Source organism: Hemiscyllium ocellatum, chromosome 10, assembly GCF_020745735.1.
Source record: "Hemiscyllium ocellatum isolate sHemOce1 chromosome 10, sHemOce1.pat.X.cur, whole genome shotgun sequence".
Classification (NCBI taxonomy): Eukaryota; Metazoa; Chordata; class Chondrichthyes; order Orectolobiformes; family Hemiscylliidae; genus Hemiscyllium; species Hemiscyllium ocellatum.
In genome coordinates, this window is record NC_083410.1 from 25,130,009 (window position 1) to 25,149,291 (window position 19,283).

Genomic DNA, 19,283 nt, shown 5'->3' on the forward strand with positions numbered 1-19,283 from the left:
CCTGTGTTCTCAGAGCCACGTTTCTCATCTTTGCCCACGTCGCTGAGGCTCCAGGAAGATTCCACCCATAATTATTCAGCACCCTTCTGCCGTCAAATACTAACACCATTTTCTCCTTGGTTTTGTTGCCCAGAATTGAAGACAATGTTTCAGTAAGTGGAAAATGAAAAGGAGACAACTTTTATTTTAAAATATTCCTCTCAAACCTCGTACGCTGATTTGAGATCCTGTAGGTAAAATTCAGTTACTGTTTTAAAATGTTCAGTTAAAAAAAGATCAGTGAATTTTCCACGTCTGTGCTTCCCTACCAGCTGTTTGGCACATACTCGCTTTAATGGATGGAAGATAGTGTACTTAAACGCACAAGAAAGGAACATTCTGTAGAGTCTCCTTTTTCGGTTTGCATGGGTAGATGGAGGTCGATCCTGTGTGTGGTTCTCTGAGCAGTTAGAACAGGAAGTAAACTTGGAGGTGAGTCACCACTCCATCCTGCGGGCACTCACAGGAACATCTTAGGAACAGGCTTTGTGCACCTTTTGTCTGCTGCCCAAGGCTGCACTTTGTTCAGGGAAGTAGGAGAGGAAACACCACACAATGCCAGGGCCAAGTAGCTTTGCACTTCAAAGCAAGAAACGTTGGATGCCGGGCCACAGCCTTCATGGCTGCAGCAACTTTCAGGTGGCAGAACAATTGCAGGCCTTGGACTTGCTCCTCTCTGCAGTCTGCCCTCTGGCATAGGAGGCAGCCAAGTAAGAGGCCTCTCCAGGTTCGCCTTTCAGTAAAAGACGGTGGGCAACATATCAAGGCAGGCCCAGTCGGAGGCTCTGTGGTACATGGCAAAACTGGCAGCACCACTGGGAGATGTGGGCACTGCTGAGGCAGCGAGGAGACCACGAGGGGGTCTGAAAATGAAGGCACGCTGGGAAATTTGCTGATAACGTAGAAATGTTCAGTCCTCTGTGACTTTCTCATCCAGTTGGATCCATAATCGGGCTCCAAGAACAGGATCCAGTGGCGCCTTGGCCAAATGCCAAGAGGCCATTTCCAGGAGGTTACTAAGCCCTGTCCTCAGCAGAGGCCACAGTGCATTTGGTGTCAGGAAAATGCCACTGGTTACGGGATGCCCCTTCCTCTTTCACCCGCTCCAAGTGAAGCCTTAATTGCGAACCCACTTCCATGGATTAGGTTGGGAAATTTTCTGTGGCAGCCCACTGCTAGGAGGTGGGACAGTATTTGGTAGCTGGCCCACACACAATTCTAAACTATTCTATAGTCCCTACCCCTAAAGCTGCATGCCAAAAGCTGGTAAGTTTTAAACCAGGAAGCACTACAGAATAATTATCAAAGAATGAAGTATAGCATAGATTATGAATCATTCCTTACAGTGGGAAAACTGGCTACATAGTGAAAAAGATAGAAAGTTTTGTATATGTCACAAACACATTTTATTAACATTTTGTATGGTAAAGTAAGTGCAAGTGTCCCAGGCAACATTATTTGGCTAATGAAATCCAACAAAAAATGTATAACATAAAATGCAGTGATGTGAAGAATGCTGCTCATTGCCATGGCTAATTCGTTACTGAAGCTGACCTCAGTCTGCAGAGAATACAAACAGATGTATAATATACTAAAGCTGGTAAATGGGAAGAGTGTCTTTTTTTGCTTTCACCATGGGAGTTAAACAACCAACATAAAGGATTGATCATTTGTCCTTGAATGAATACTTGTCTGCACAGTGAAGGAATTGACAGTTATATGAAATGTGTCCTTTTTAAACTCCCAGACTTTGAACGTAGCATTTTTAATATTCATCGCAAATGAAATTCTCAGCAGCTAAATTTAATGGAGTTTTTTAAAGAGGTGCTGAGGTGTTTGGGCAGTTGATGTAATTTATATGGATTTAAGCAAGGCTGTTGACAAGATCATAGAATCCTTACAGTGTGGAAACAGGTCATTTGTCCCAACAAGTCCACGCTGACCCTCCAAAGAGTATCCCAGGCAAAACCCATTCCCCTACCCTATATTTACCCCTGACTAATGCACTTAACCTACTTATCCCTGAACATTATGGGCAATTTAGTATGGCCAACTCTCCTAACCTGCACATTTTTGGATTGTGAGAGGAAACTCACACAGACTGGAGCATGGTGTGCAGTGGCATACCGCAGGGATCGGTGCTGAGTCCCTTATTGTTTGTGATATTCATAAATGATGTCGATGAGCATGTGAGGAAATGATAAATAAATTCGCAGATAACAGAAAGATTGATCAGGTGATTGACAGTGTGGAAGAAACTGTTAGGTTACAGGAGGATATAAATGGCTTGGTCAGATGGGCAGATCAGTGACAGATAGATTTAACCCCAATAAATGAGAGGTGATGGACTCTGGAAAAAGGAACAAGGGAGTACACAATGGATGACAAGAGACCAGGAAACTCAGAGAAATGGAGAGATGTGGGCTGCTGGTTCTCAGTTCCCTGAAGGTGGCAGGACACGTTAATAGAGTAGTTAAGAGTCATATGGGACATTTACCTTTATCAATCATGGCCCAGATTGTAAAAACAGTGAGCTTATATTCGAGCTGTACAGAGCTTTGATTAGGCCCCAGCTGGAGTACTGTGTGTAGTTCTGGTCACCGCAATATAGGAAGGATGTGATTGCACCGAAGCGGGTGTAAATGAGATTCACCAGGATGAAGCATTCAGTTATGAAGAGAGTCAGGGTAGGCTCAGCTTGTTTTCTTTGGAGGACACAGTGTTGAGATGGGAACCTGATAGAGGTGTATACAATTATAAGGTGCATGGACAAAGAAAATAGAAAGCAACTGTTCCCCTTAGTTAAAGGATCACCAATACGTTTAAAAGTGAAAGGCAGCAAGTTTAACGGGGCTTTGAGGAAACACCTTTCACCCAGAGAGTGGCGGGAAACTGGAATGCCCTGCCTGGGAGGGTAGCTGAGGCAGAAACCTCACAACCTTTAAAATGTACTTGGATGAGCACTTGAAGCATCAGAACAGTCAAGGCTTGATGTGGGGAAGTCAGACTAGTGTATGAAACAGTTGAAAATGTGTTGCTGGAAAAGCCCTTCATCAGGCTTATGCCCAGACCATCGAATTTCCTGTTCCTTGGATGCTGCCTGACCTGCTGCACTTTTCCAGCAACACATTTTCAGCTCCGATCTCCAGCATCTGCAGACCTCACTTTCTCCTAGTGTATGAAACAGGCTAGTTTTTGTGGTACAGACTTGATGAGCCATAAGGTCTCTTCTGTACAGAATAGTTCTGTGATTCTACCTGTAGGATGTGAGTCGTCATAGATTTGTAAATTACATAACCAGTTGAGCAACAGCGATTGTAAAGGGGCGATTTCCAATCCAGATGCTCCATAGTGGATAGATCAATTGAGCTGAGCTTAGGCAGTTGCTTCGTCCATCCTGGCAAGTGCCTGAGGCACGCTGCTGCTGAGAGCCCCCAACATCTGGGTTAATACTTGATGCAGCTATTGTTGCTAAGTGACTCACAGCTATTCAGAATCCCACATACCTACTTCTGGCACTACCTATAATGTCTTTCTCTGTATTGTTAGAGAATGTCATTGGTTAAGATTTTTTACTCAGGTAGACCCAGATAGATGCTGTTATTGGGTTTTTGTCAGTTGAAATGAGACAAAAATAAAGAGAAGGAACACTATTGAAGACCTCGAGATGTTTTAAAGCACACTTTGTAGAAATGTACAAACTAGGAGCCAGAGTAGGCCATTCAGTCCTTTGAGCCTGCTCCACAGTTCAGTATGACCATGGCTGATCATCCAACTCAGTACCACATTCACACTTTCTTCCCACATCCCTTAACCCTCAGAAGAGGGGATGAAGGCAGGAAAGCCAATGAGGTACGTTCCAATGTGCAGATATTGTTGTAATGTCAGCAACAGATTGGAGATAATTTGTATGCAACAAGCTTCCACAAAAAGTGACGTGAAAATGGTCAGATATTCTTTGTTTACTGACTGACCAAAACACCAGGGAGATCCTTTCCTGTTCTCCTTCAAAATAGTGCCATGGGATCTTTTACATCCAGCTGAAAGGGCTTAATTTGGTTTCATGTCTTCAACAAAAGACTTCACCTCTGACCATGTACCATTCCCTCAGTTCTGCTCCAACCATCACTCTTGATCTTTATGCTCAAGTCCTTGAGGTTTGAAGTTGAACCACAACTTTCTGATTGAGAATGGTCAAAAGACCAAGTTGCATATTTTCCTCATTGATATTTCTGTGGTGAACCTGAAAATTATGGCTTTTGTGTATGTTGTCTTGCTTCGTTCTCTCCAATATTTCAATATCTTTGAGTAAGTTCTTCTCCTTGGCCAATTTAAATTTGCTTGTCATGAATTTTGGTTAATATATTTTATTGGTCCATCTGACTTGGCTTGTTTTACATTAAAGAATAGGGGTTGTTTTGTTCTTTGCAATGTAAATCTCTTATTGACAATTTTCTTTCTGGATTTTGAGTACAGGTTTACCTGTAATCTTTCCTGATGAAGGGCTCCTGACCGACACGTTGATTTTCCTGCTCCTCGGATGCTGCCTGACCTGCTGTGCTTTTCCAGAACCACACTAATCTTGACTGTAATCTTTCCCAACAGCTCAACCTTTTTATGTACAGCCTTAATCTCATTGCAATTTTCTTTCTCCAAAACATAAATCTCTTTTATATTTGATCAGAACTGTATATGATTTTCTAAATGTGGTCTGACTGCTGTACTGTAAAGTTCTGTAGACTTACATCCTATTGTAACATTATAATAATCTGTTAGGTTTTTAAATCACTTTATCATGTTGTCTCTATTTTGAATGCAGAATATTTACTTATGTTTTTCTAACTTTGTGTCTCTCAGTTGCATGTAAGAATCCATGGCTCTCACTCAAAATAGATCAGGAGAGTTGTCTTGATTTCCTGCTCAATATATATCCCTTAGACAACATTACTACAAGAATAAATTCGGGTAAAAAATGAGGTCTGCAGATGCTGGAGATCACAGTTGAAAATGTGTTGCTGGTTAAAGCACAGCAGGTTAGGCAGCATCCAAGGAATAGGAAATTCGACGTTTCGGGCATAAGCCCTTCATCAGGATGAAGGGCTTATGCCCGAAATGTCGAATTTCCTATTCCTTGGATGCTGCCTAACCTGCTGTGCTTTAACCAGCAACACATTTACAAGAATAAATTGCCTAGTCATTATGAGATTGTTGTTTGTGGATCCTGTTGTGTACAACGTGGCTGACATAATTCTGCCACTTTAAACTGTGACTGCACTTCAAAAGCCACCTCATTAGTTGTGGAGCACTTTGGAATGTCCGGAGATTCAGAAAGGCTCCATACAAATGCAAATACAATGAGATAGCGCATTCACTTCTTGTAAATGGGGATTCACTGATACCTCTTTGCTTTATATGACCAATGAACCAATGCTAAGGAAATCATTTAATGATAGTTCTAATGCTGTTGCAATATCATCATGTGTTTGTTAATCACATTACCCTACATTAGTGAGCGGCACGGTGGCACAGTGGTTAGCACTGCTGCCTCACAGCGTCAGAGACCCGGTTTCAATTCCCGCCTCAGGTGACCGACTGTGTGGAGTTTGCACGTTCTCCCTGTATCTGCGTGGGTTTCCCCCGGGTGCTCCGGTTTCCTCCCACAGTCCAAAGATGTGCGGGTTAGGTGAATTGGCCTTGCTAAATTGCCCGTAGTGTTAGGTAAGGGGTAAATGTAGGGGTGTGGGTGGGTTGCGCTTCGGTGGGTCGGTGTGGACTTGTTGGGCCGTAGGGCCTGTTTCCGCACTGTAAGTAATCTAATCTAAAAAAAAGTTAAACCATCTGGCTACTAAGAGCAGGACATGTAACCCGAGGCTTGTCTCAAGGCAAATTTGTTTTCATGAAGTCATAGGATCCCTACAGTGTGGAAACAGGCCATTTGGCCGAACAAGTCCGCACTGAACCCCCAAAGAGTAACCCACCCAGACCCATTCTCCTACCCTATTGCTCTATATTTACCCCTAACTAATGTACCTAACCTACACATCCCTGAGCACTACGGGCAATTTGCCTAACCTGCACATCTTTGGATTAGAGGGTGGAAACCAGAGCATCTGGAGGAAACTCATGCAGAATGATCCAAGGCTGGAATTGAACTCGGGTCCCTGGTGCTGTGAGGTAGCAGTGATAACCACTGAACCACCGTGCTGCCACAGTTTATCAAGCTGAAGATTTATTTCAGTTGGATTAATACTGGTACTTAGTTCATTGCTGCATCTATTGAAAATAAGGAATTGATATTGTACCTGAGTTATACTTATCCAGCCACATTGCTTATTTTAATAAAATTAGTTTTAACAATTTGGGATTTTAAATAGCTGCTGATATATGTGTGCATCTCCTTCAAAATAGTAAAAAATGAGGTCTGCAGATGCTGGAGATCACAGCTGCAAATGTGTTGCTGGTCAAAGCACAGCAGGTTAGGCAGCATCTCAGGAATAGAGAATTCGACGTTTCGAGCATAAGCCCTTCATCCTGATGAAGGGCTTATGCTCGAAACGTCGAATTCTCTATTCCTGAGATGCTGCCTAACCTGCTGTGCTTTGACCAGCAACACATTTGCATCTCCTTCAAAATATAAACAACTGATGAAAGTAAATTACTGCTTTATAAAAAGCAAGACTGAAATGAGGAAAATAGAATGGAAGGAGACTATAAAAGACTCTAAATACCAGAATAAACCAGTTGGACCAAATAGCCATTTTAAATGCTTTCTATGATATGTGATTGCATTTTAAGATTAGCTGTCAGAATGCATGTGGAAAAACCAGTTAGTCATTTTACTTCTCTAATGTCTTACAAGCCACAATAAAACCAGAAAGTGCTGAAAGGACTAAGTAGTAGCTGTGGAGTAACATCAGAGTTAACATTTCAAGTTGAATTGGGCTCTTGAAGCTGTCATATTGAAATTGAAATGTTTACCCCTGTCTCAGTCTCCACAGATGCTGCCTGACCTGCTAAGTTTTAGTATTTTATTTTTATTTGTATTTTATAATTTCTTGTGTGTGGTTGAGATGCGGTGGGTGAAAAATACGTTCTTGTTAAATCATGTGTTCATTTCGCAACAGCATTTTGTGTACTGTTGAGGTAGATTTAAAGAGCTGATAAGTACAGATAGGATTGAATTGTAATCATGTACAAATATCCTTCCGGATTTGCCGCAATCATGCCACTTTCATCATGTGGCACACAGACAGGATGTAGCTATTTTATGGGAATTCCAAAAATACCATTGTAAAGACAAAGCTGCTGTCTAGTGAGCACAGATCATGGTGTCAGAAGTGAAGTTGAGTTTGAATGCTGCTAGAGAGACACAGGTATATTAACAGCAATGAAAATCTACAAGTACCTGAATTTTTCTTTAAAAATACATATTTTCTAACATATCTTGGAGTAGGTGGAACTTGAACCCAGCTCTCCTGCCTTAGAGGAAGGGACACTGCATGCACCCCTGACTGTTTTGTTTCATTTTTATATCCAGAAGTGATCTTACACACAGCAGAATGTTAAATTGCTTTCCCCTGATTATTTTGTTTGAAGCATACAAAGAAACAGGTCACAGCTAAAACACCAGTAAGAGACCACTGCAAATGGTCTTTTCCAATGAAATTAAAGGTGATATGAAACAAAGCTGACAGTTTTTTCACCTACAATGGCAAAATGGTATTAGATTTCCTGAAGCAGCTATAGTACCTCAAAGTCATAGTAGCAAAGAGTAGACACACTCCTTCACAGTTGGGAAGAGACTGTTTCAAAGTGCATTCAACCCTGAACCTTTTCTAACAAACCGAAAAAATGTCAGCAGAAATTTTGAAAGCATTGAATGTACACTTGAACGCCAAATGAATGTAATTCGTGAACAGCATGTGTTTAATATTACGGCCTAATGTAAAAAAAAAGCCTATTGTTCAGTATGTGACTTGATTAATTCAACGAGCAGAATGTGTAGAATTAACAGTTTATCTTTAAAGGCAGGGCTGTATTAAGTAGAAGAGATCCTGCCGTGAAAGGGCGTATATTGAGATATCAAGGGTTGTGTATAATGTTTGGTTTATGCATGGTGCCTGAACAGTATCAACAGCCAATATGACATAGTTAATGATGTTCCTGTAGTGGAAGCATTGGTGCATGATTTTCGAGTTTATGGATGTGGTTATACAATGGAAGAAGCTAAAGCTGACCATCTGAAATTTAGTGCGATTGTTAGAAAAGCTCATCAGATGAATCAGCATCTGAATAAGAAAACACATTTCAATAAAGACACCTGATGTCAAGTCATAGAGTTATAGGGATGGACAGCACGGAAACAGACCCTTCAGTCCAACCCCTCCATGCCAACCAGATATCCCAACTTAATCTAACCCCACTTGCGAGCACCTGGTCCATTTCCCTCCAAATCTTTCCTATTCATATACCCATCCAGATGACTTTTAAATGTTGCAATTGTACCAGCCTCAACTACTACCACTGGCAGCTCATTCCACACACGTACCACCCTCTGTATGAAAAGGTTGTCCCAAGGTCCCTTTTATGTCTTTCCCCCCTCACCGTAAGCCAATGTGTTCTACTTCTGGACTCCCCCACCCAAGGGGAAAGAGCTTGTCTATTTACTCGATCCATGCCCTTCATGATTTTCAAAACCTCTATAAGTCACCCCTCAGCCTCAACGCTCCAGGGAAAACAGCCCTAGCCCATTCAACCTCTCCCAATAGCTCAAATCCTCCAAGCCTGGCAACATCCTGATCAAAAAGTGCCACTCCCCCTCCTCTCTTGCATCCCTTTCTGTCCTTGCTGCAGCATTTGTATCCTTGAGCCATGTTTCTGTAATTGCTATGATATCCCAGTCCCATGTTCCTAACCATGCCCTGAGTTCTTCTGCCTTCCCCGTTAGGCCTCTTGCATTGAAATAAATGCAGTTAATTTATCAGTCCTAGCTTGTTCTCTGCTTTGTCCCTGCCTCTCCTGATTGCTTGACTGACTTCTTTTCTCAACTGTACCAGTCTCAGATCGATCGCTCTCCTCACTATCTCCCTGGGTTCCACCCCTACCTTACTAGTTTAAATCCTCTCAAGCAGCGGTAGCAAATCTCCCTGCCAGTATATGATTCCCTTCCAATTTAGGTGCAATCCATCCTTCTGGAACATGTCACTTCTACCCCAGAAGAGATTCCAATGATCCAAAAACGTGAATCCTTCACCAATACACCAGCTTCTCAGCCACACCTTCATCTGCTCTATCTATCCTCATTAGCCCGTAGCACCAGAGTGTCCCTTAATGCAATCAATCACTTGGAACACAACATGTCTGTCATTAGATTAGAGCCAGTCTTGATACCAGAAACTTGACTGTTCGAGTTACATTCCCCTGAGTATCCACAACTGCATACTTGTTTAAAATGGGGATAACTACAGAAGACTCCTTCACTATCTGCCTACCTCTCTTACTTTTCCTGGAGTTAACCTATCTATGTGACTGTATCTGCAACTTTTCTCCCTTCCTATAACTGCCATCCATCACATCCCTTTCTCTTGTAAAATCCTCATTGCCTCTAACTGTTGCTCCAACTGGTCCATTCGATCTAATAGGATTCACAACAAATGGCATTTGTTGCAGATATAATCCTCAGTGACACATAAACTCTCCCTAAACTCCCATATCTGACAAGAAGAACCTATCACTCTACTAAAGGCCATTTTTGCTTTTTCAAATCTACAGACCCAGAAAATAGCGCTGTCTTATTCCTCCACATAGGCCAGTTACTGAAAGTGAAAAGTCTTTGGCCAGATTTCAAAAAAACTAAGAATTATAGCAGCAATACAGCAATCAACGGTTATATATACAGTGCAATGATTTGTTGGATTCATCAACTATTTTGCAAAATTCTTGTACAATATGTCATTGGAGTGTGAATTATTGTGCCAACTCATGACCACGAATATATTATGGTTTTGAAACATGGATCAAGACGCAGCATTCACATTGATTAAACAATTAGTGTTGGCAATACCAGTGTTGAAACACTGTAATGTAAATGATGAAGCCACCCTGCAGTGGGACACTAGCGAGACAGGACTTGGAGCAACCCTAATACAGCGACTGGTTGTACTGCAGCCAGGGAGTTATCACAACCAGAACAATGCTGTGCTCAGATCAAGAAAGAGTGCCTGGCCATTGTCTTTGCTTGTAGATATTTTTGTCAATACTTTCTTCATAGAAGCAAAGTAAGAGTTGACTCTTCAAAGCATTTTCCTCAATCCATTATTGGCTGCCCAAAAACGCCTTCAAGGAGCGTTTCTTTGGTGACAGAGTTACCATCTGCATTTGACATATAAGCAAGGGAAGCAAGTGTACATTGCAGACAGGCTATCAAGAGCAGGACTTACAGTAGAGAAGTAGCAGAATCCATGACAGAGTGTGAAATCTTCTAGATCAAAAGTGATTCAGCAACCCATCAGGGTCTGACAGCCATCAACCCAGCAGGGGAATCAAATGTAAAAGCCAAGAACCTTACTCAAATCAGATGAACTACCCAATACGAAGCAACTCTCCAAGTATTGGAAGTATGAAGGATACTCCTGTTGCTATGAGGGTATATTCAGCAGGCAAAGATGAATTGACAAGATGGCATGTTGTACAAAGGTAGTAGTCATTTCTTGCAGGATTTCAGATGAGAGATGCCAATGCATATCTATGCAAACTATCAAAGAGATGAGTCAGTTCTGAAGAAGGCAAGAGACGTGCTCTACTGACCAAACATGAACAATAAAATGAAGGACCCCGTTTGCCAGTTCAGTGCCTGTAATGAGTACCAAGCTAAACAAGCTAGAAAACCCAGTCACGCCACATGATATCACAGACAAACCATGGAAGAAGCTGGCAGTAGGATTTTTTGCTCTGGCAGGAACTGATTATCTTAATGCCATAGACTACTATTCCAACTATGAGGTGGTGTACCAGCTGATTCAGTGACTACCAGTGAGATTGGTAAATGCCTGAAAGCACACTTTCAGTTTTTATCACTTTTCTATCATTGTGATCAGTAATAAGTGCCCTCAGTTCACAAGTGAAGAATTCAGCCATTTCTTAAAGAAAGCCCCAATAATACTCAAGAAGCTTGACACCATCCAGCTCAAAGCACCATTTGATTGGCACAGCATCCACAAGCATCCATTCCCTCCACTACTGAAGCTCAGTAGCAGCAGTGTGTACTATCTTCAAGATGCACTGCAGAAATTCACCCAAGATCCTCAGACAGTACCTTCCAAACCCACAACCATTTCCATCGAGAAGGGCAAGGGCAGCAGTTATATGGGAACACCACCATCTTCAAGTTCCCCTCCAAGCCACTCACCATCCTGACTTGGAAATATATTGTTATTCCTTCACTTTCCCCGGGTCAAAATCCTGGTATTCCCTTCCCAATTAGCATTGTAGGTCAACCCACAGCAGGTGGACTGTAGCTGTTCAAGACAGCAGCTCACCACCAACTTCTCATAGGACAACTAGGGACAGGGCAATAAATGCTGTCCCAGCCAGCACACCCCACAAATGACTAAAAAAAAGCAAAATAGTTGCTGCAAAGTAGTAACAGGTGAGTGACAAAGGTCAAGGTGAAAAGACAAAAGTCATTTTGATAAAACTACCAAATCATTCCCAGAATTGAGTATTGGACAGCCAATTAGGAAGCAAACATTTAATAATCTCAACAATAGTCAGCCCAGGTGGCAACTTGTGACCTCTATGGAACAGTTTTCACTTTAGGGATACATAGTGGAGATGAATGACCAGTTTCACTATCACAAACACAGGCACCTACACACAGTTGGTGAAGCTTTTCTGCAACTGTGAGGAGGTGATCAGGAAGGTGAGATCTCATTATCTGCACAGGTCCGCATGTCAACAATCAGACCCCCGAGGCCCACAATAATCCAACAATGGAAACACAACACTAACAGATACCCCAGTAACAAAAAATGCAGAAATGAATCCATCCCCCCCACCCACCCCCCGCCGAACCCAAGAAGGAATATCACAGAGATGAATAGTCCACAACAACTTGCACAAGTACCGTTAAGAGACCAGAGCATTTTGAAGGTTATCTGTAGACTGCGTATGCAGAGGCTGATAAGAATAATGAATTGCTAATGCACAATCGTAGTTACGTGTCAAGTAATTTGAATGATTCATGTTGCAAATCTGTCTTTTTTGTTCTTGTATTTGTTGTGAAAAGGGGAATGTTTGGATTGAAATGCATTCATACGCAGTTGCCTTTCCTGGTCAGCTTTATTCATGCGACCTCTGCCATGAGGTGAACACACACTGGAAGTTAAGAATCACACAACACCATGTTATAGTCCAACAGGTTTATTTGGAAGTATTAGCTTTCAGAGCACTGCTCCTTCATCAGGTATCTGATGAAAGAGCAGCACTCTGAAAACTAATACTTGCAAACAAACTTGTTGGACAATAACCTGGTGTTGTGTGATTCTTAACTTAGTCCACCCCAGTCCAACACCAGCTCCTCCACATCACACTGGAAGTGGCTATTTTACATGCACTTCAATAAAGGCATGATAAGGACAAGGTCCGGTGATTTGTTTCTCTAACAACAAGCTCTGAGAATTTTTTATATCCAGTCCTGATTACTATGGGAACCAGGTACTGTCTCCAAACAAAGTTCTCTTTGTAGACTCTGCTCTATGAATTTGTATGGGTGGCACGTTGCTCGCAACACACATAGATAAACTTGAGGCTGATTGCATGTTGAAAACAGTACATATTTAGGAATGTTCCCACATCGCGCAAACCAAATCAACATTGCTCCTGATGCCACTATGGGTATCTCATATAATGATATAAAAGTAAAGGTGCCACTAATTTCAAGATCAACTTCACAAAATAAATTGATTGGCTACTTGATGTTTTGCTAATTATACACTATTAACATAAAAAATGAGAACAATCTTTTTAATCGTATTCAATTACACAACTTACATTTAACCATGTCATGTATTCCGAGCGACTTCACAGAGTTATTATCAATATGTAAGGAGACATTAGGACAGACACCAAATGTTTGGTCAATGAAGGTTTTATATTGCATTCTAAAGGAGAAAAGAGAAAGGGATGGAAAGGTAGAAGGAGGCAATTCTGAAGCTTGAAGCTAGGTACTTGAAGGTGCAGCCTTCAATGACGGTGGAGTTAATATTTGATGATGTTCGTAAGCTGGAAATAGAAGAAAGACTGATATCTTAGGGCATTATGGGACTGATGGGGGTTACAAGGGAAAAAACCATGGAGGGTTTTAAAACAAGGACATGAATTTTAAAGCTGTGATGTTGTCTAACCAGGAACATCAGAAAGCAGCCAGGAATGCTTCAGAGAATAATAAGTAAAGATAGTAAAGGCATAAGAGGGTTGGCTATGAGTGTACTGAGGCAGGAGTGGAGGTAAGCAGTTTTATGGACAAAGGTTGGCTCTTTCAGCAAGGTGTTGGACTGTTTTGTCATGGTGCCCATGGAGACCAATAATGTAAAAAAAAACTTCTCATCTGAATAAAAATGGATGTGCAAGATTTCACTTTATAAAACTTTTACTGAAATCATGAAACCAAAATCAACGTAACTTAAACAGGAAACAACAGCCAAGTTGTACCCAGTAGAAACTATATATTTCACTTTAAATCATTAAATCATGTACAGACTGGGTTTAACAACAGCCCTCACCCAAAAAAGCAAGTTTTGAAATCACACTTAACATAATTTTCCTATTTTGTGACTTAAATAACAACAGCAATATTCCAACAGTTACTTTGACTTACATGATCAAATTTACTTCTGCCAATAAAATACTAACAGAGGTTTGCAGAACTTTGAATGTTATGCCCTTATTAATTTATTTTCAGCTTTACTCATCAATGCTTTACTTGACCAGATTTTCAAAAATTGAGCATCATTCCCTCCAGAATAATATTTTGAGTATTTAACAAAGACCCATCAGGAACTGAATTAACATTAACGTTCATAGACTCTTCATCAACCAGGTTCAACTCTCTGCTATTAAATAGGAATTTAGCTCCACAGAAAACCCTCTTGCTGAAACCTGAAAATGAAGCATATTCAAATATAGTAATAATTTAGTTCAAAACAACAATGTGATAGTGATGACATCATAGATTTTTATATCAATGATGCTAGTTGAGGAGAAATTCCCGCCTCTTATTCTAGTAGTTCCATGACATAGTTTACGTCCACCTGAAAAGCAGGAAAAGGCTACCGTTTAATGCCTCACTTAAAAGATGGCATCTCCAACAGTTAAGCCAACTCTATCTCTGAAATGCAGTTGAGTGTGAATCTCGATCCTGGAGTGGGACTTGAAGGCTTAAACTTTTAAGTTCAGAGGCTGGTGTACTCCCACTTAACCTTTCTCTAATGCACCATTTCCCAATTGACGACATAACCAGGCAATCCTGCTACCAGACTTGCTGCAATGCTATCGAATTCTCTATTATGCTTCACCTTTTGATTCACTGGGCACTGTTTGGGAAAACTGTATACCAAAAAACAAATAAAAGTGTAATCTTGTGCTGATCAACTGATTGTGCTTATTCAAACTGTAGATAGTTGTTTTGTTTCAGAGTCTTACTGTTTTGAAGTAATGCATGCCCATTATACTGACATAAACATGATGACGCATGTCCCTTGCAGCATATTAAATATTGATTTGTTGCTCATTTTGTATTTGTCACCATTAATTTTTAAATACATCATGGAAGGTTTTGTAGTATCCATTGCCTAGAAATGTTTCCATTCTGCAAAAATGAATGATTCTATTACAGAATGGAATTTTAGAAGGGAAAAGATATTTAACTCACTGTTGGTAATCAGGCTGATGAATATTTTTTGTCAGAAATTCTGAAGGCACGATTATTACACAGGCTGGGTATGAGAGATAACTATCTAGTGGTTTGATTGAGATTGGGAGAAAGTGAGGGCTGCAGATGCTGGAGATAAAAGTCGAGAGTGTAGTGCTGGAGAAGATTAGCACACATGGACTTCAAGACCATAAGATGTAAAAGCAGAAGTAGGCCATTTGGCCCATCAAAGTCCACCCCACCATTCAATGCGAACATGAATGATCTGATAATCCTCAACTCCACTTTGATGGTGGGACACTCCACATGGACTGTCCCACATTCTAAACCCAGTTCGAGGCTTTAGAGGCAGAAAATGCTGGAAAAACACTGCAGCTCTGAAAACATCAGTGGAGAGAAACCAAGGTAAATGGTCCAATCCATCCAGTCTGGGTTGCAATCCCATTATTGACCCAGAAGAGACAAAACAAGTTACCCAATTATCTTTGGATGTTTATTCTGAGCAAATATCCTGGCCATATGTCTTCCCAGCAGATACAGCACACGGCAATCTGGAATAACCACGTAGGTAGCTGTAGATCGGATCTGCACTGAAACCTCAATTCTTTGTTCCAGCATTAGCTGTCATAGTCAATGTTGAATGCTTTGTTGACAGCTTTTAAGAGAACATAAGTGTTTAAGGAGAGTGAGGGAGTTGGAAGGCAGTTTGGTGTTGAGAGGCATAGAGTGCTAAGTCAATGAGGGGGTGGGGTATGAGTTGGGTGTTAGGGTGCCAGTTAGGTTGGAAGCTACAGCTGGTGGGTGAGTGGGGAGCGGTTCAGGTGGCAGACGGGTGAGAGGCTAGTGTGTTAGGTGGGTGAAGGCATACAGATGCCAGGTGAGTGGGTTGTCATGAATTTGGATGGGAGAAGTACATGTGCAAAGAGGGGGAGAGGATAGGATGGCTACTGGATGGAAGGGAGAGGGTGGCAGGAAAGTTGGTGAGGACATATGGTGAGTCAGGAGTTGTCAGGCCAGAGAAGGGGGCAGCTGGGTACTCTCACAGCCTGTCCAGTCAGTTGGATTTATAAGCATTCACCAGTAGTTGCCAGGAAATGTCTAATATGGGAGTCAGGGAAGTGGGATGGGATCGGTCCAATTGTGTTGTGGAAATTGGAATGGGAGATGGGGGTATCAAGTCCAGGGATTTCAAGAGGGATTTGGGACTTAGGAAGTAGTCAGAGAGATGTCTGCATGGTCCCATTGCACACCTCTCTTTCAATATTCCTGATGAAGGGCTCTGGCCCGAAATGTCGAATTTCCTGTTCCTTGGATACTGCCTAACCTGCTGTGCTTTAACCAGCAACACATTTTCAGCTCTCTTTCAATATTTCAAGTCAACTTTTTTTTTTATCAGTGCTGAATATATAGATACAACATTTTTACAACAAGTATAAAAGAAGAGAAAAGGGAGGAGGTAGGAAAAAAATCAAATGGATGGCTTGAGGTAGGGCAGAAGACAGTTTGATGAAAGAGATAACAGTGCAAGACAGAACTGGGTTGTCAAGGGACAAATAAAACAAAATCAACATATTTGTCTAGTGGACACATTAGGAGAAAAAAAAATGGACAATTTGACCAAAGGTTAACTTCCAAAAAGATGTGGAACAGAGCTTATGATCTGAAATTGGTGAACTCAGTTTTGAGCCTGGAAGGCTGAAGTGACTTGGTATCTGTTCAAGGTCAGTAGTGAGACTGAATCATCCAGGAACTTTGTTTTTAACTGCTTCAGACCAGTTTTAGCTTTACAACAAAGAAAAAGCACCTCGAATTCAACTCCCAGCGTGTGTGACTGTGACCGCTACTCCTAGATTACATGTTACTCCTGGATTACAGCTCGCTCCTGTTTGGCACGATTGGAAAAAAGCCGAGTCAACTGAATATTGATACAAACTGCAAATGAACTGGGCTGTTCATTTCTCATGGGTCTGTTTTGTCCGTTGTGTTGCCAGGATTTAGTCTTTTACTATTGATACAGTGATTTCTTAATTGGTTCAACAGACAGGTTGTAGATATAAGGTGTGTCAGCTTGCTGTAAGTGCTTTCTACTAACGTAGATAGAGTTGAATGTCTTCTTGATGGATATACCATCTCTTAAGAGAACATAAAAATCATAATATGTTTTCTAATCAGATAATCTGCACTAAACCTAATGTCAGTTCAGTAGTTATACAAATATATTGCTACTTGTAAATTACAGGCCTTGCTGAAGAATGCTGGATAGTGACTGGGGCTGGGATAGCTGCGAGTGGAAGGCTTATTTTTTGTTATAGTGCAATTAATGCAATTTGTCACTCTTAGAAGCAAATATTTCATAATGAAACAACATTTACGTTCTGGACAGCTCATTCAGTATGACAGCATGTGACAGGAATTAAACACTGTCAATATTGACTGGAACTGAGGAATCACTTTCAGCTGAACCTTACGGGTAGCATTATACCCCTGTCCAGCCAGAAAGCCTGGAGGCCCATGCTCAAAGTCCTAACAGCTGTTCCACCACAATCTAACACAGTTTGTAGGGAACACTATGCAGGGACCACTGTGAGCAGGGAACACTGCATGCAGGGAGCATTGGGAGCATGGAACACTGTAGGAAGGGAACACTGTATGCAGGGAACACTGTGAGCAGGGAACACTGTATACAGTGAACATCGCAAGCAGGGAAAACTGTGAGCAGGGAACACTGGGTGCAGGGGACACTGAGATCAGGGAACACTGGGTGCAGGGAACACTGGGTGCAGGGAACACCGTGAGCAGAGAACACTTGGTGGAGGGAAAAAAGCAAATTACTACGGATGCTGGAATCTGAAACCAAAAGTGAAACTGCTGGAAAATCTCAGCAGGTCTGGCAGCATCTGTAAGGAGAGAAAAGAGCTGACATTTCAAGTCTAACTGAACCTTTGACAAAACTGCCAGACCTGCTGAGATTTTCCAGCATTTTCTCTCCTGGTTGAGGGAACCCTGTGAGCAGGGAACACTGGGTGCAGGGACACACTGGGTGCAGGGAGCACTGGAAATAGCATTAACACTTTGAGTAGTGTTAATATAGGGAGTAGGTAATGCTGGGAGCAATGTGAAGATGAGGAACATGTTAATGCTGGTTGCAATGTTTATGGTGGGAGCAGTCTAAGCACTGGGAAAAATATTGATGCTGAGTCCAGTCTAATGCTGCAAGCAGTGTTAATGCAAGGAATGCCTCATGGATTCCACATAGTAAGCTGCTCAATCTATACGGAACCTAATCAATTTACACACAATTTGGAGGAAGGTGTACTCAAAATAAAAATGGGACATATCTCCGCAAGGACTGTGCAGTGGTTATCGAATCAATACGGGCAGCTTAGTGGTTAGCATTGTTCCTTCATTGTACCAGAGACCCAGGTTTGATTCCAGCCTTGGGTGACTGTGTGGAGTTTGTACATTCTCCCTGTGTCTGTGTGGGTTTCCTCCAGTGCTCTGGTTTCCTCCCACAATCCCAAGATGTGCAGGTTAGAGTGAATTGGCCAAGTAAAATTGCTCTGTCATGTTCAGAGCTGTGCATGCTAGGTGGGTTAGCCATGGGAAATGTGGGGCTTATGGGGAAACGGTAGGGTGGCTAGATCTGGGTGTGATGCACTTTGGAGGGTCGGTGTGGATATGATGGACTGTATGGTCTCTGTCTGCACTGTAGGGATTCTATTATTCTCTGTAGACAGATGGCTGTGATAGTTATATTGGTGAGGAGAAGGTCTAGTAAGCTTTCCGTCTTGTTGGTTTCCTTGCAAGCTGCTGCAGACACTAGTTAGCAGTTATGTCCTTCAGGATCTGACCAGCTCAGTCGACAGTGGTTCCCATCACAGTGTATTCCATTCTTGCCACCTTCAGTGCACACTGCAGGGGAGTCCAACATGGATGAGAGATTCATCAACTGGAAGTCAAATAAATCTAAGCTACGCATATCTTAATACACAGAGAGTCCCATTCGCCTGACATCCCTCTCTTCACTTCATTATCTTGGTTGCTGTTGAGCAAGCCTAGATTTCAAAATTCTCCTCTTATTTTTCAAATTCCCATGTGGCCTTTTCCTTCCATCTGTCTGTAAGCTCCTCCAGACATACAACCTCCAAGCTACTAGCATCTCTCCTATTCTGACCTCTTGCGCAGCTCCAGTTTTCATCATCCACCATTGGTAAGCTGAGCCTTCAGGACCTACACTCCTGTATAGTTACTCCTTCAACCTCTCCAAAACACTTTGGCTATTTTTCAGTCTTCCAAAATGCTCTTTGAAACCTAC

At 41.8% G+C, this 19,283-nt stretch overlaps 1 protein-coding gene across 2 annotated transcripts in view; it reads left to right on the forward strand.

Annotated features, from left to right (window-relative positions):
* The window catches only part of LOC132819372 (muscarinic acetylcholine receptor M3-like), a 235,847-nt gene that overhangs the window by 179,744 nt on the left and 36,820 nt on the right, over nucleotides 1–19,283 (forward strand). The gene's annotated exons all lie outside the window — the stretch shown is intronic.